The sequence below is a fragment of the Lactuca sativa genome, chromosome 3 (assembly GCF_002870075.4).
Source record: "Lactuca sativa cultivar Salinas chromosome 3, Lsat_Salinas_v11, whole genome shotgun sequence".
NCBI classification, from domain to species: Eukaryota; Viridiplantae; Streptophyta; class Magnoliopsida; order Asterales; family Asteraceae; genus Lactuca; species Lactuca sativa.
Genome location: NC_056625.2, coordinates 226664545 through 226677026, shown reverse-complemented (window position 1 = coordinate 226677026; position 12482 = coordinate 226664545). Strand labels below are relative to the sequence as shown.

General features: G+C 28.6%; 1 long non-coding RNA gene across 8 annotated transcripts in view; it reads left to right on the top strand.

Moving 5' to 3' along the window:
• LOC111908272 (uncharacterized) overlaps positions 1 to 4563 on the top strand; it is a 5035-nt gene extending 472 nt beyond the window's left edge. Inside the window, exons 1-9 of one of the 8 annotated variants that reach the window (XR_002855819.3) lie at positions 1 to 315; positions 399 to 678; positions 813 to 898; positions 1029 to 1182; positions 1267 to 1882; positions 2558 to 2606; positions 2790 to 2857; positions 3465 to 3586; positions 4320 to 4563. The exon at positions 1 to 315 is cut by the window's left edge and continues 471 nt beyond it. This is a non-coding gene — a long non-coding RNA (uncharacterized LOC111908272). Of the gene's footprint in view, positions 316 to 398; positions 899 to 1028; positions 1183 to 1266; positions 1883 to 2557; positions 2607 to 2789; positions 2858 to 3464; positions 3587 to 4319 lie in introns of all 8 variants that reach the window. The other 7 variants (XR_006189454.2, XR_006189453.2, XR_006189457.2 and 4 more) reach the window with 7 other exon arrangements.
• The last annotated feature ends 7919 nt before the right edge of the window (positions 4564 to 12482 follow it).

Here is a 12482-nt window from a genome sequence, read left to right as displayed (position 1 = left end):
TTTACTTCAACGTCAGCGTGCGACAAATCTCGGGGTTGCTACTCCATATTTTGAGTAATTTTGGGACCGCGTTCATCCACCCTCGACCTTTGTGTTATTTTTTGTGATTATGGTTGTATTGAGTCGTCGTTCTAATCAGAAGTTGTTAAGTTGCTTCCGTTATTCTAAATCAAGACCCGTATGTTACTTTCCTGCCTTTTTCCGTCACCGTTTCTTTTTTTGTTTAACAGCCTCTGATGCTGACCCCTGCCACTTCAATCGCCGAATTCCAGCGACCATTTCCACCAAGCGAATCAATTGTGTTTCTTGCAACAAGTGCGTTTTCCATTCTCTAAACCTAACTCTATATCTCGATTTCTAGGATTTCTAGACCTAATTTCATTCCCTAATTTTTACAGATGTTGATACGGCGTTTACATAAGTCCTTTCATGTCCTTCAAAAAGGCATGCACTTAATAACTACGATTCTTCTAAAATATAACCCAATCTTAACTTTCGATTGGAGTTTTGCAAAACCTCCACCGGCTGTCATCTGCTTCGGATGTCTTTTTTTCGTTTTAATTGGGTCGATACTTGTATTCCAGAGTGAATCGACGATGCCTCCACCTCTGATTTCTCGCATATGTGTGGTTTTAACAACTGAAGCTGGTGAGATATGTTCATCGTTTACATAGTCAGGTAATTTTTTCCCCTGTAATCATTCAAAAAAACCACAAATATTCCACCTTTTCTGCCATCAACTTCTGTCGAATTCTTTGATTAGAGCCTTAACTTGGTACCATTTTTACACAATGAGTCTTCCTATCCATCAGTACGTAGATGGCATGCTAATCGAGCAACAGATGGAGAGTATATAAGTGAACAACTGGAATTCTTCAATAAGTACGTAGATGGCATGGTAAGCGAGCAACAGATGGAGAGTATTGGTGAACTATGATCTCATGTTTTGATAATTTTGTTTAAATTTGTGCAACAATCTCAAAATATCATGTATTTGATGAGAAAATTTTTATTTTCCACTATTACAGAATGATGGGTACTTCTTTCCAATAACAAAAGTACCATTGATTTTGCACTAGATGATATAAGATCCCTGGTTGGCCAGTTTTCTAATTGGCACGTGAACTTGAAGTGATTGATTGACATTGGCCTATATATCTACGTACATGGTCCTTTATTCATGTAAATAATTACATTTATTTATTATTATTCAATATATAAATGAAGTATCAACTTGGGTTTTGATGACCGTGCTTTGTGTTGCAGCTCATATCCCGTTTCCGGTACCAATGTTCGTCTGTAATCTAGCTTCATAAAGTTCTCAGTCTTGTGGAACAATGGATTTGCACTAATTCACACACCAAAAGCAACTGTATGGCTTCTTCATAGAATAGAGGTGGAATAGAGTCAAACCAATGCGCTTCAAAAGGTTTTATATTACCTTAACTATTATATATTTCATGGTATACTGTTTGGTTCTAAGCACTGAAACATTTTTCTGTTTCATTTTACTTACTTCTTGGTTTATGTTGGACTGTATAAGAATCTGCAAGAGGCTATAAGCAGGGAATTTGTTATTGGACGACTGGATCAGTTGGAGTTAACTGATTACTAATAAAAAAAGAAAAGAACTCTTAAAAAAATGCACACTATAATGATTCTAATTGAAGTTGACCACTGGGGTATAAATTATCTTATTAGAAGTATACACTGACATTGATAATATAAGTATAGACTGACATTGATAATATAAGTATAGACTGACATCTTCATTTGCAATTTAGTGGCGCTGCGATGAATAGGAAAGCTGTTTGACATCTCTTTCTATTGTAATCATTTCCTTATATTGTCCTTTGAGAAAATTACATCCATACCCTTGCAGGTATGTTTTTGTTTTTGTAGCTTTAGTTGCTTGCAAAGTGTTTTCAGCTTATCTATAATAAAGAAATCATTTTAGCTAAATTAAAAAAAAATAAAAAATTAGATCCAATTGATATAGTTAAATATTTTCCAACTCCTGAAACTGAAATTGGAATGCAGTAGATTTCAACTCAAATTGATTTTTTTCTTCAAACATAAGTATCTACATTTCTGAATTCGTTTGGATAAATGTATTTTGTAACTAAAGGTTACACTTCCGATATAAAGGTTGTCCATGTTTTTTACAATTAAGTTTCTAGAATTTTGTTCATGACTATATATGGTTTAATTTTTTTTGTTTTTATTTTTGTTTTTTATTTTTTTTATTATTATCTTTTTGTAAAAGATTAAAAATATGGAAACATTTTAGAATCTTTTGAATGTTTTTTATATTATGACTAAGATTTATAAAAAAAGATTAGAGTTTAGTTACTATGTACTCATTATGTATTATCAAAGAAAAAATGATGATGATAATGACAAAAACATTGTAACGAGATGATAACAATATATATATATATATATATATATATATATATATATATATATATATATATATATATATATATATATATATATATATATATATATATATTCATTATTTTGTGATGAATGGATCATGTATTGATTGCTACAGGATAACAACGATTTTCATTGAGACATTTCTTCCCAAAATGGGAATCATGGTATTGTTCTCGATACATGTTTTTTTTCTCTTTTATTTATATTTAAAAAAAGACTGAGACTAATGTGAATGGGAGAAAGTTTGCAACTTTTTATCCCATCAGTTCAAATGACCTTAATGCCCTTCTAAAGTTATACTATTTGTTTCCAACCTTTTGCATCATATGAATGCTTTTGTTGTATAGTTATGCAGACAACAGTTCTTGACCCTGCAGATTATGCAGGCCTTGAAGCTGCATTAGACAACCACAAAGTAAGTAGTACAAAAATCTAAATTACATTTCTGGTCCCTGTATTTTTAATCTATTTACCATGAAAATGGTCGTTTTGGGTGCATTATCTCCAACAGGTGAAATGAGTTAGCTATAAAAGATTATATTACATTTTTGGTCCCTGTGTTTATTTTTATTTTTCGGATCTTTGCCAAAATAGAATCTTTTTTGTAGATTTGGTCCTTACTCAAGATTTTCATAACTTTTTTTTATCCGTGTGTTTATTTTTATTTTTCGAATCTTTTCCAAAATAGAATCTTTTTTTCAAATTTGGTCCTTAATCAAGATTTTCATAACATTTTTGATCCTTATGTTTATTTTATTCTTTGAATCTTTTCCAAAATGGAATCTTTTTTGCAAATTTGGTCCTTACTCAAGGTTTTCATAACTTTATTTTATCCCTGTGTTTATTTTTATTTTTCAAATCTTTTCAAAAATAGATTTTTTTTTTCAAATTTGGTCCTTACTCAAGTTTTCATAACTTTTTTTTTATCCCTTTGTTTATTTGAATCTCTAATTGCAAATCCAAGGACATGGTAGTTTAAATGAATATCTAAACCGAAATACTCTATCTTCTCCAAATCTTAGTGCTATGTGGATTATGGTGGGATCAAAAGCAATTGGAATTCAAAATTCCATTCTGTAATCTGGTTTGTTGCCAAATGATTTGAAGCCTAGGAGCAACCCCTAAGGACATATCCCCTGAAATGGTAAGAAAAGATACCCAATTTACCCTTTAACATTTTTCTAATTATTTGTGTAAATGGTTAACAATTGAGATCTAAGATAAAGGGCAAGAAGAGAGTAACGCCATGTTTCTATTCTATTTTTTCTTTTTCTCATTATAAGTGTGTGTTGATTAGGAAGTTGTAAACACTTATGCTATTGTGATTTTTAAACTATTTGGCCGGTTTCTTATTTGTCTTTTACCTATAATTTTTAATATTACATTTTTGACCTCTAAACAATATAATCTAGGACAAAATAAAAATTAAATAGTTGAAATTTCATTATTTTTTCCCTGGTTACATATTTCAGAAAGGCAAAATACAGAAAAACATAAAATATTTTCCCCATTTTAATGATTTTGCATCTCACCTATCAGATTCATCTTCACATAAATGAATTGAACCCCCCCCCCCCCCCCCCCCCCCCCCCCCCCCCCCCCCCCCCCATGTATTCAGTTTTGTTGTTTGATGCTTCCTTTTTTTTTATGCATATGCTTGATTTTGATCCAAAAAAGATCTTTTTTTATCTTTATATTTAATAAAAATCAAGATTTTTTTTAATATATAGTGATTTTCATAAAACAGTTTACTAAAAAACCAGGGCGTAAATTGGAAGAGTGCAAATTAAAAGTGGCTTATCTTCCTCCAAATCCATCAACTTCCTCCATCGACATGTCACTAAAACACACTGATTCACAGTTGTTCAACTGTTTAGATTGCAGGTCGAAGAAGGAAGCACAATGTTTTTTTAGTGTCAACAACTTCGATATCAGAGCGTATATCTTCTTTAAATATTACCTGAGTAAGAATGCATATTACAAGCTGAGATAAACATATAAAACGCGTGTTTGTAAACATATAAAACATGCATATTACAGGCTGAATTATAGTAAACTACTTGTGTAATTTAAAAAAAATGGCAATAGGGGAAAATGGTCCCAAATGTTTTGTTTTGTTTATATTTAGTTAAATAACATATTCTTGATGGATTAGGGTAAAATATTGTAAGCTTTTTAGTATGCATACTTGCGTCCAAAAAAATGTTAATACAATAATAATAGAAAATATGTTTATTTTTTTTTTCATCGGGTGGCTTTATTCAATATCAGCCAAAAGTGTTAAATGCAAAAAGTAGCAACGTATACTAATTTATTTGTTTACTTTGATTTCTTACATTAGGACATTATATTGTTTTCGGTCTATCCGATTGGTTTGTATTTGAATGACATTATAGCATCCTACTTTCGTGACCCACCAAACATCAACAAAAATATCCAACCGGTGTGTGTTTAGTAAATTTGTTTGTTCCGAACCTCGTGGAGCGGGGTTTCCCAGCTAGTTATCATTTAAATTATTGTTCATTAACTTAAACCACTTATTATTATTAATAATTTAAAGAAGACTTTTATGAATAATATAAAATATCCATGGTTTTTCTAATTTACCATTTATTATTATTATTATTAAGTGAAAGAAATTTTTTAAAAAACACTTACTATTATAATTAAAATGTTAAACATATAGTAAAATATAAAGTTATAAGATAGACAATTTGCATTTTAAAAGAGACTTACATGGATAATATGACATATCCATGATTTTTAATTAATTATTTCTTTGAAGCAACATAAATATACAAACATATATACAATATCTAATTAAATACTATTTATATCACATTTCATAACATATGATCGATAATATGAATCTAATCTAATTTACATTTAAATTTCAACTACAACATAAAATGACTGTCTTAAAAGAATGCTTAAACAAAGATATATATATATATATATATATATATATATATATATATATATATATATATATATATATATATATATATATATATATAAATAAGGATTAGTATATAACAAACTTATAGATTAAAGACTTTAACATAATAACATGGCTTGAAAATGGCCCAAAGCCCTCAAACCAACACAAAAACCTTTAAACTTGTTTTCTTTGTCAATTTTGTATGTGATTTGTATTTGTGTTTCTACTAAAAGAGATTGACCTTTTTATAGTAGACTATCCATTAATTGCTTATAAACATATTATATAAATTATAAAACCTTTGAATAGTTAATCATTATTAAAAGACTTTTGAGTGATATTCATTTAAATAAGAGGTTTCAAATGAATATAGTTTGAGTAAAAATATAAGTTGAATAACCTTGGGAGTTTCAAATGCATGAGTAAAAATATAAGATAGACAATTTGCATTTTAAAAGAGACTTACATGGATAATATGACATATCTATGATTTTTAATTAATTATTTTTTTGAAGCAACACAAATATACAAACATATATACAATATCTAATTAAATACTATTTATATCACATTCCATAACATATGATTGATAATATGAATCTAATCTAATTTACATTTAGATTTCAACCACAACATACAATGATTGTCTTAAAAGAATGCTTAAACAAAGAAATATATATATATATATATATATATATATATATATATATATATATATATATATATATAAGGATTAGTATATAACAAACTTACAGATTAAAGACTTTAACATAATAACATGGCTTGAAAATGGTCCAAAGCCTTCAAACCAACACAAAAACCTTTAAACTTGTTTTCTTTGTCAATTTTGTATGTGATTTGTATTTGTGTTTCAACTAAAAGAGATTGGACCTTTTTATAGTAGACTATCCATTAATTGCTTATTAAACATATTATATAAGTTATAAAACTTTTGAATAGTTAATCATTATTACGAGACTTTTGAGTGATATTCATTTAAATAGGAGGTTTCAAATGAATATGGTTTGAGTAAAAATATAAGTTGAATAGCCTTGGGAGTTTCAAATGCATGAGTTTTAAGGAAAAATGCTAGCTTTATAATATATTAGGCGTAACCTCGCGCGTTGTGCAAGAATACATTTAAGTGGTTAAAATAATTATGGAAAAAAATAGAAATATGTTGAAATTTATGTTTTTAGTCATGTTTTGGGCATTAACTGAATTATCAAATAACATAAAAATCCATCAACTTATATTTTGATACTATCTAATATAGTCCATACTTTATAAACTTTACTTTTACTTTTATAATATCCAATGTATATTATAAGTTTTTGTATAACATTAATATAATCTACTTTTCTTATGTCCAATAATATTTTTCGGATAAAGTAAGAAATAAGTTGTTTTGAATGAGCTATTAATAAACAATATTGAACTAATAAACTTTGTATTACACTATTTATATTACACTGAAACATCCAAGGTTTCAGATATGAACTTTCAAATATTAAACATTGAAATTAAGAATGAAGTCATACAAAATATATCATTATACATAAATGTCATCAAGAGTTTTAAAATAAGTTGATTAGTAAATATGTAATTTTACTTTAATTACATATTTTGCAAGGCGTCCGTTCGACTTTATGTTGGTGCGCCGAAAAATTCTATTCCTTAATTTGTACCTAAAAAAATTAAGGTGAATGAGAATATAAAATAGATATTACTAAGCATTAATATAAATAATTAAAAAGGGTACTTGGATCTCCTAACACCGGTTAAAGACAACATACCTCTCTAGTGATATCGATTCCTATGTGAAATTAAAACATTCATTCTATGTACACCTTGTTTTCTAATTATAAAAACAAATATGAGTAACCAAACATAAACATGTTATCTTTATGTAGGAAAAATATTTTAGTTAACTAACAAATTAAATAATATAAGTTTAAGAGTCAGGAGTTTCAAAACATTAATATTTTTATTAATCAATCAATTAAGTAACACATGTTGAAAATTTTACAATCATTATTAAAAAGTATTTGAAATATTAGATTTAAATGAATTTTGGTTGAAGTGTTTTGACCTCTCTCTCTCTCTCTCTATATATATATATATATACATATATATATATATATATATATATATATATATATATATATATATATATATATATATAGAGAGAGAGAGAGAGAGAGAGAGAGAGAGAGATGGAAAATATAACATATGTATGAATGTTAATTAATTATCTTTTTAAAACGGTACAATTACAAAACAAAAAAATATATTTAAAATATTTAATTAAATATTTTATGTAACATATGATCAATATATTAAAGATTAAACTACAATATAGAACGACGGTATTACAATAATCCAAAAACGAAGAAAATAAAAAAAACGAATTAGTATAACAAACTTACAAATTAAATGCTGTAATATAATAGCATATCTCCAAAAGTGGTCATAAGACCTCAACAAAACACAAAACCTTTAAGTTTGTTTTCTTTCTTAAATTTGTATATGATTTGTATGGATGTCTTTCCAATAGATTGACATTTTAATAGTAAACTTTTCACTAAATACTAATTAAACATAATACAAGTTATAAAAATTTTGAGTGTTAAATCATAATTAAGAAAACTTTTGAGTTGTATTAGTTAAAAAAGGGGGTTTCAAATGAATGTGGTTTGAGGAAGTTAAAAAATAGGGTTTCAAATGCATGAGATTCAAGAATAAATGCTAGCTTTATTAAATATGTATGGTGATATATATATATATATATATATATATATATATATATATATATATATATATATATATATATATATATATATATATATATATATATATATATATATAGGGAAGGGTTATTTGGAAAACAAAAAAACCCTAAAAATCATAAAAATGCATAAAAAATAAAAATAAAAAATAGAAATACCTGATGTGTTTCACTGGAGGTTAGAGAGAAAGAGACGGAGAAGGTGACGGTGTTGGAACGTATCTAAGGTGGTGGAACTACTATCAGCTACGGGTACCACTATTATAGCTTTAGATGAATGCATCAAATAGCACAACATAAACCAGATCTAGAAAAATAAACCATACACACCAAATTTGAACATGATGTCGACAGTAGGAGGTTGTGGTGCGACATCAGTGGTGGTAGCGATGGTGGAAACGAAGTTGACGGTGGTATCAGCTCTGAAGAAATCGTACCAGATCTAAGATGTTTTGCGTTTTAGAGAGGGAAAGTGAAGTTGAAACAATTTCATGACTCCAGTTCTTAGACCAGGTGGCGATCGACGGTGGATATGGAAGTATTTTCATCAGATCTTGTCAGATAGGTGTTTCCGTTGCGGTGACAGTGATAGATGAAGGTGGTGGTTATCACCACTTGTCGGAGCTCATAAATCTAGAGGAAAAAACGGTAGATCTGAAGACAAAAATGGTAGATCTGAAGACAAAAGTCGTAGATCTGAATACGAAAATCTTAGATCTGAAGATGAAAATCGTAGATCTGTAGCTGAAAATTGTAGATCTGAAGCTGAAATTATAAATCTGGAGCCAACTGGAGCTTGTGGATCTGATGGCGGTGGTTCGTCGGTGGTCGGAGGTGGCTATGGTACACTGGCGGTAGGAGGCGGCGACAACATGGGGTGGTGGCTGGTGGCAACTGGTGGCAATGTTTATGTGCTCTTCAAGTTTGAGATGAGAGAGAAGATAAAGTTTATGTAGTGTGTAAATCTGATATAATAAAAGATGAAAATGAAAGTGTTGTTGGAAGACTTTGAGAGGGTTTGGAAAATTTTCTTGCAAAATAAGTTTGAAAGAATAGACCAAATTAAGTGGTTCCTATAGTTCTTAATCTTTTTTGGTTCTCATTTGAACCTCTACCTATATATATATATATATATATATATATATATATATATATATATATATATATATATATATATATATATAGTAAACTTAGGGGTAACAATTGTGCACCGGTTGGCAGGTCAGAAAATTCTATCCGAACACAACCCATATAAATATATATCTGGTATTGTTGAACTATAACCCAAATATGTCAAATCCGGACACGACCCATCTAACCCATTTAATTATACAGATTTGTGGGTTCCCGAGTCTGATTTGAGTTCGTGGGTTAGAATTCAAAATCATTCCAAAATCCAAATCACAATTTAATTAGAACTCATTTAAAATCACAGTTTAATCATAATTCAAAAATACACAGTTTAATCATAAATTAAGAAGTTAGATTTCTTAATCAATTACAAACATAAAAATATATATTAACAGTTAAATAGATAGTTGAAAAATATATATGAATCCATTTCAAAATCAGATTTAGGGTCTTTGAAAATTTGAATTACGAGCTTTTCATAAAACACACATAATGAGAAAGTAGATGAGAGGGGAGAAAAGCCGGAGAGAGACATACTGACATGAAGGGTGGAGCAACAGGTGTAACACCTAATTTTTTTAATGCAAGGCACACCCAAAAATTATACTTTTTAAATTAACAAATCAAAGAAATAAATTACAATGTTCCTAGTCGGACATCATGTCTCTTTTACAGTTCCTTACTTTCTAATGAATTCAACTGAAAAACATACAATAACAAAATGGTTATATGAACAATACTACACTAACCCATTTATAGTTTCTAGATTCATTTCACACGACACATTACATACTAATAAGTGTATAACACATTCACCACTCACCATGTGTATAGTTACTTGAGACTCATTTATCAGTAAAAAATTCACAACTTTAACATTATAACTATACATGACTAAACATGGTTTACTGCTACTCAAACTACTAATAAACTCAACAATATATTTACAATTACCGTTTTATCTAATAACAATGGTATTGGATTTATAGTTACTCAAGCTACCATTAAATAGGTCTCAATACTAAAATTATAGCTAATTAAGCTACAATTCAATCATCACAAGGTATTTGTTATGTGACCTATATTCCTCAGGTACTACTACGCTATAACTCATAACTTGAAACCTCAACTCTATAATGTCATTAAATTCTCTTACTCTTTTGGATATTGACATCAAGGAACTCGTTATGAGGCTCACCAAACTCGTTGAGTATCACCATAAGGAAATCATTATGTGACCTCAACTTTCTGTTTACTCAATACCACAAGGAAATCTATATGTGGTTCACTAAACTCATTACATACAATCACAATAAACTAGTAGTGTTACTCGTCTAACTGATATATCTATAAATCATTTAGAAAATGATAAGTTTACTCACCTAGATATATTAAGTGTATGTTATTTCAAAATTTGAAGTCCCAGAACAACCCTCGTTCCATGGACTGTCAAAATAACACATAATTCATGAATATCATAATTCATGATATAAAGTTTTTATGTGTTTAACTTAACTTTCTCACCAAACATATAATACTCAATTATATAGAAACTTAATATCCATGGATTACTTATCAAGGTGTCTTAACCCATTAAGACATGGTTAAATCACATTTTTACCTATTTGAAATTATATTTCAATTTAAAATTCATTTATCTGTGACTTAATTACCTAACCAACTTTTATATAAAAATCAATTATACTCCACGTATTAACATTTTTATAATCATTTTAAATCCTTAATTTTATCAATTAATTATTATATCCTCCTTATAAATCTGAGTTTCAAATGTCATCTATACCCTTTATAAATTTTCAAAGTATCATATTTACCTAAATATCATTTTATAATCAATATAATATGAAACCCTCTTAATTGTAAATCTTTAAATCTATACAACAAAAATTAATTATGTTACTACCAAAAGATATATAGTATAAAATCATTTGTGAGACAATATTGCATAGTAACTAATAGAAAACATATCAACATATATGTTTAAAGTAGAAAAACATCAGGAAACTAAAGCAGAAAAACAAATAGCGCTTGAATGTTCAAATCTTCGCTCCAATCTACTCTCTAGCTTCAAAATCAACCCTAAAGGGTTTTTAGACATAAAAAATGAAGTAAAAGTTGCAACTTAAGCCTAGCTATTCGACCCAGGGCAGTGTACCCTTTTGCAAATAGTATAGCACAAAAGTTGAGTATCGATATCAGGGAACATAATTAATTATTTAACCTACTTACTATTAAATTAACCTAAAATTCTAAGCAAAAGTGAAATGGATTTTTATCTAAATTTGCAAGTTTAGATAAACTTAAATTCTCAACAACTTATTTAATCAAATATTAAAAACACTTCTGTTACTTCGAATCCGCTTTCCCTCAATGGTTAGCTATTAATTATGGACAATTGCCGTTGGTTACCAGTTAATGTATTATTAGCAATTCAAGTCCAAATTTACTAATGTTGAATTAATTCATGTAGAGCTATGCATGGTCATACATAATTTAACACATAATCAATTATTAAATAGGATTGGAGCTATGTAAGATTGAGTTAACAAACACAATTATGGTCACAATATGTATTCTCCAGCACATCCATATTCAAATACTTTAATTACTTATCTAAGATTGGTTCGATCTTAGCTCTAATAATTTAATGGTCACTAAATTACTAGGTGATCAAATTCATGCATATTAATGGCCACTAAACTACAAAGAATGTGAATTAAAGCAATTTAGTATCAAATTAAGCATGCTAGGTATAAACAATAAAAAATAAGCCATTAACCAACTAGAAAAATCCATACTAACATAACTTAACCATGAGTTCCAACTTCATCTAGCTAACGGAAGCAGCAGGATTTAACTCCTCATAGAAACAATCAAACAAGTAAACTTCATAATTAAAAACATAGTAATGTACCAAACTAAGAATAAAGTAGATGTTCTTCTTCCTCCTTGGTTTCTGCCTTCTTTTCTTCTAAAAAACGACTTCTGGAATCTCTATTCTCTCCAACGAACCTCCTAAATCCGTAAGCATCAAGAGTATTTATAATTTTCGAAATCACCCTCCTCACATCATGACAAAAGGCATCTCACGTCATGAGCTCAGTATTAATCCGTATTAAACACAAATTCTTGGTTTCGGGTGCTTATCTTCTAGAATCT